Source organism: Aotus nancymaae, unplaced genomic scaffold, assembly GCF_030222135.1.
Source record: "Aotus nancymaae isolate 86718 unplaced genomic scaffold, 86718_ANA_hifiasm-v0.15.2.pri h1tg000022l_1, whole genome shotgun sequence".
In the NCBI taxonomy this organism is placed as follows: Eukaryota; Metazoa; Chordata; class Mammalia; order Primates; family Aotidae; genus Aotus; species Aotus nancymaae.
Window position 1 is genome coordinate 1,469,001 of NW_026988435.1, and position 6,000 is coordinate 1,475,000.

A 6,000-nucleotide genomic window follows, 5' to 3' on the forward strand; every position below is an offset into this window, starting at 1 on the left:
CCATCCAAGCCTATCAGGGGCAGCATGAGGATTTTATCGCAGCAGAGGGACCCGTTTGGTCTGTTTCTTGTACACAGGCACAAGACAACTTGACATTTCAGGAGATGCTCTTTCAGATTGGATCTCTGAGGGGGGTGGCCCTTGACAGGGATCCCCGTTAACTGTGACTAGAATCCTGAGAAGAGAAAACCCTCCCTGAAATAGGCATATCCCTGGCTGGCCTAGAACCACCAACCTTTCGGAGTTAGGACTATGGGAAGAAACGGGAAATTCTCTGTGACTGATAATACATGAACTCTCTAAAAGTTAGAGGAGGCGTCCCTGGGTGGGCTCGAACCACCAACCTTTCGGTTAACAGCCGAATGCGCTAACCAGTTGTGCCACAGAGACCGGTGCTGGTGGTTCCACTGGGTGCTATAGGCAGGGCCCTCACCAAACTTCCCGCGTCCCTTCCAGCCTTAGGGCTGCCCCGGTGGACGGCGAGCGAGACCTGGGGAACCTGGAGAGATAAGAGCGGCGAATCCACTGGTCCCTTAGGACACCCGCGCATTGGGAGATTCTGGAGTCAGAGAACAGCGGAATGGCCTTCGCCCGCCCTGCCCCGCCGCTGCTTCAGAAGCCCCCGGAAACACCCCGATCGCGACCTGGGCGGAGCCACCTGGGGGTCGAAGGGAAGCTGAACGCCCGGCGGGCTCCTGGGATGGCTCTTCCCGTTCTTTGCGCCCACGTGAGGAAGCCTGTGCCCACGCTGCCCAGTCGCTTTCGGGGCCTCTGCGGAGCTTCCGCTGCTGTCTTCCGATCCTGTGTCCCGCACGGGGGCTTGACCAGGACAGGGATGTGGTGAGGGTCGCTCATGGGTCCTCTCGCGGGGAGCAGGGTCCTGCACTCAGCAGGGCGCACGACTAGGACTAGTCGAACGAATGCATCGTCGCCTTTAGCTTCCATTTTAAGAGCCTTGAGAATGGAAATCATGAGAGATTTTCCATGGAAATTCCATTTACAAAGCGTTTATTCAGGTTGATTTCTGGGCACTCCGCGGGGTGAGCAAAGGGCAGGGCCTCCAGGGCACCTTCTGCGCGGTGGAGCCCGGGGGCTCAGCAGGGCTGGGGTCGGGTCGTGGGGCGGGACGGCGGGAGCGGGGAAAGGGAAAAGCAGGGAAAGAAGCCATGGAGCGGTGGACCAGACATCCAGACCTCCTAAAAGCCTCGCGCAGAGGCACTGGCGGTGAGATTTAATTTTTTATTGCAGCAGAATGGAGAGGAATTGAGGGGAAAACGGAGACAGAACCTGAAAGAGCCCAAATGTGAGAACCTGTCGCTCCCAAGAGTAAGATGTTCCAGAAGAACGAGCGCGAAAACTAAGCATCTGGGAACCCTGAAATCCTTGCAGGAGTAGCATCTCATGACCTTCTGCGTTCCTTTAGGCAAAAGGACTTCCTTCCACTGTTTGTTTGTTCGTTGTGTTTGTTAAATAAATAAAGCGCTTTCCATTATCTTTGAAATTGCGTTGGTTCTATTACTTTAGGATTACAAACAATGCTGCACTCATCATTCTTTTCACTTCTCACTGGTCTCTGGTGTGTTTCTATAGGGAGAGGCCTGGAGAGTAGTTGTTCCAGCAGCGTGATCACATGGTTTTTATATCAGTCCATTTTCTTTCTATTTTGCCTTGTTAGCTATAATTCTTTTTGTTATGTCAGTGATGGCTTTAGGGTTTCCAGACTACATCTTGATAGTCTGCCATCAAGTGACATTATACCTCCGCTTCTGGCCTTTATGCTAGCGTCGTCATGTAATTTGATTTTAGACACGTTATAAACCCCAACATCAAAGTACTCACACGGCGATTTTCAGTCATCTGTATTTCTTCGTGGAGGTCCAGATTTCTGTCTGGTGTCCTTATCTGAGGCCTAGAGGACTTCTTCAACCTTTCTTGTGGTGTGGGTCAGTGAATGCTTTCATGCATTTTTATGTCTTTATTTTTATTTGCATTTTCTTTTTAGTTTAAGAGAAGAAGTTTAATAGATGAAAGAAAGAGAAAAGCTCCCTCGTGCAGAGGAAGGGTCCCAAATGGGTTTCTCTATTTGTATTTTCTTTTTTTTTTTAGATGGAATTTTGCTCCATCATCCAGGCTGAAGTGCAGTGGCATGATCTCAGCTCACTGCAACCTCCATCTCCTGGGTTCAAGTGATTCTCATGCTTAAGCCTCCTGAGTAGCTGGGATTTTAGGTATGTGCCACCACACCTCGCTAATTTTTGTATTTTTAGTAGAGGCAAGGCTTTGCCATGTTGGCCAGGCTGGTCTCTGACTCCCTGACCATAAGTGATCTGCCTGCTTCCCAAAGTGCTGGGATTACAGGCCTGAGTCACCATGTCTGGCCTCATTTTTGGTATGCCTTTGAATGTCTTTACTTCAGTCACATTTTTGAAAGATTTTTCACTGTGGCATAGAATTCCAAAATAACTTTTTTCTCTTTCACCAATTTAGGGTGTTGCCACTTTGACATTTGTCATCGATGTGCCATCTTTTCTGTTTTTGTAAAACTGGCATAAAGGAGGCTTCCTGAACTTGTTATGTAATTTTTGGGATGTGTATTTAAATTTAAAATTTTTTTCTTTATTATACTTTAAGTTCTGGGATACATGTGCGGAACGTGCAGGTTTATTACATGTACTTATACATGTGCTATGGTGGTTTGCTGCACTCATCAACCCATCATCTACATTAGGGGTTTGTCCTAATGCTCTCTCTCCTTTTAACCCCTACCCCCCAACAGACCCTGGTGTGTGATGTTCCCCTCCCTGTGTTTATGTGTTCTCATTTTTCAACTCGCACTTATGAGTGAGAACATGCAATGTTTGGTTTTCTGTTCTTGCATCAATTTGCTGAGAATGATAGTTTCCAGCTTCATCCATTCCCCACAAAGGACATTAACTCATTCTATTTTATGGCTGCATAGTATTTCTTGGTGTATATGTGCCATGTTTTCTTTATCCATTCTGTCATTGATGGGCATTTGGGTTGGTTACAAGTCTTTGCTATTGAAGAGTGCTGCAATAAACATACGTGTGCATGTGTCTTTATAGTATAAAATGATTTATAATCCTTTGGGTTTGTACCCAGTAATGGAATTGCTGGGTCAAATGGTATTTCTGGTTATAGATCCTTAAGAAATTATCACACTGTCTTCCACAATTGTTTACCTAAATTTAAAACATTAAATTGGGCTGGGTGAGGTGGCTCACCTTCATAATCTGGACACTTTGGGAGGTGGAGATCGGAGGATTGATTGAGGCCCAGAGTTGGAGACCAGTCAGGACAAGATAGCAAGACATAATTCTCTCTCTCCATATATATATATATGTGTATATATATATATGTATGTGTGTGTATATTGTGCATATGCATATGTATGTCTACACACACACATCCATCATGAAAGTCCTAGATTCATCTTAAATTCCACCAAAAGTACACTTAACATAAAATGTGCCCATCCTGAGGGTCAAACCTACCTGCTGATGAGTAATTTGTGTTTGTGTGACGTTCTCAATAGCGTTTGCTTTCCCTAGCATAATGCTTCTCATGTTTTCCTCACACCTGAATGTCTCACTGTAAAACCTGTCAGAATTCATTTCTTTTGTGGTTTTTCTTTAAGGACCCTCCAGGGTTTTGTTTTATTTATTTATTTTATACCTTTGAAAAGCATAGAGACAAAGACTGGCAACAAGCATATATTACTGTATTAGTCTGAGTTCTCCAGAGGAAGAAAACAAGCAGGACACACACACACAGACAGAGAGAGAGAGAGAGAGATTTACATTGGCACATGTGATATGGAATCAGAGAAGTCCAGGCCTACACTGAGTAAGCTGTAGACCCAGGATAGTTGAATATAGTTCACCACCAAGTCCAAGGCCCAAGGCAGAAGACTGATGTCCCAGTTCAAAGGCAGTGAAACAGACAGACTTCTTTCTTAGGCTTTCATTTGATTCAAGCCTTCTGTGGGCTGGATGAGGCCCATGCACACTGGGGAAGGCAATCTGCTTTACTCAGTTTACCGATTCAAATGTCTATTGCATCCAGAAAACCCTCAGAGATACAGTGAGAAATAATGTCTAACCAAATATCTGGGCACCCCCTGGCCCAGTCAAATTATCCCAAAAGTAACCTTCACAAACAGTCTCAGTAAAAGTGATGAATAAATGTAGCATCATGTCCTGCCAAGAAAGACGTTTTGGTCTTTTCTGTATTGTTGATTTTTCCCACATCACCCAGTAATGACAAGATTGCCAGAAGGGAGCGGTGATCCCAATTGAAAAACAAATTAAAGAGACTGGATTAGTAAACACAAGCAGCTTCCAGGTAGATGAGGCCAAGGCAAGGAAATCACACTGAACACAGGCTGTGTTTTGGGAGGGTGCAGATTCTAAACAACAAGGAAAATCAACACTAAATGAACATATGAGAGAAAAGAATTGGGAAGACTAAAATGGGATATTTATGAAACTCTCATCTAGATATGCATATTACATATACACACATTTCATTAAAAATACATGCCAAATATATATAATGTATATGACAAATGACAAAATTGCATATATTCATATATAAAATTCTACTCACAGAAAGTATTCCACATAGGGATGTGGAAGAGGTTGAGTTAACTTAATAATCTCTAACATTATAATCTGGTCCATTGAACTTGGAAAAATATGCAGAAAAATAAGATGAATGAAAGAGAGAAGACGTAGTAGGGAACAAATGCCCTATTAGACAGCAGGGAGAAGTCACCAGGTAAAGGAGAATGAAACAAAAGGCATTCACTCTGTCCCATTGCCCAGAGCCTGGTCAGTGCTCTGGATTCCTGGGAAAGCCAGCAGGTGAGAGTGTTGGAGCCAGCGGGGATGAGTCCTGACTGGGAGTGTGGGAATCCATGGGGAAGCAAAAGAGATACAAGTGAAGAAATCAGTTTTAATACTTGAGTTATCACGGCACGTGTCAGGGACTGTTCATCGCCCAACACTCACTGAGTGCCTTCCCTGTGTCCTCTCCACAGCCCCAGATGCTGCCCCTTATCTCATGTGACCTCCCTCCTCCTGAGGACAGGGCTCCCCTCATTCCTCAGCTGAGGGCCCAGGGTTTTAAGGAAATCTGAGCGGAAGTGGATTCCTGTGAGAAGGAAACTGAGGACATGGCCGTGGACATAAGTGGAGATGATGAACTAAATGGAGTTTCATAAAGAGACAGATTTGTACACTTTCCATGAGAAGATTGCCCTTTATTGTTTTATTTCAAAATGAGGGGAAAAAACAGAGCAAGAAGCTGGATATGTCAGGAGACTGACTTGTGGGCCCAGGATTTGCACTTTTACTCAATGTGCCTAATAGGTTGTTACTGAAAGTGCTTGATAGGGGAAATTGACTTAAAAAGGGATGTTGACAGAGATGAAGAAAACTGACAAAAGAGACTTTCTAAGAAAACACAGGAAGAGGGGTCCCTAGAAAGTGGAGATCCTAACAGTTGCTCTTTTTCACACAAAACAATGCATGTGACATCACTTCCTAAGTGCTAATTTACCAGAAAGATAACAATTAGGTAACATCTATTCATACATTTATTGAGCAATTTTTATTGAATTAGCCCTTTGGACAGTATACTAATTAATGTTTTCAACAGCGATTGAATGTGGATATTATTTTTCAGGTCTCTCAGATGATGGAACTGAGATGAAAATACCAGCACCGCAAATGACTTCACCAAGGTGAATAATGAGTGTGGGTTAAACCCAGGACCTGAGAGCAGATTTGATCTGAAACCCCAGGCTCTCACTCACCTCACTGGGCTGGAGCATCGTGGATTTCTACTTGACTCTGAGGGAGCATGAAGAGACACCACTGCCTCCTCCCCTCACAGCACCATGACCACCGATGCCTGGATTAGAGCTTCCTGGCCCCCATTCCTTCCCTACCTTGGAAGGGCCATTGGTTCCCAGGA

At 44.6% G+C, this 6,000-nt stretch overlaps 1 non-coding gene across 1 annotated transcript; it reads right to left on the minus strand.

Moving 5' to 3' along the window:
* Positions 1-316: 316 nt before the first annotated feature.
* On the minus strand, positions 317-390 carry TRNAN-GUU (transfer RNA asparagine (anticodon GUU)). The gene has a single exon. It is a non-coding gene; the product is annotated as a tRNA-Asn (tRNA).
* Between the last annotated feature and the right edge of the window lie 5,610 nt (positions 391-6,000).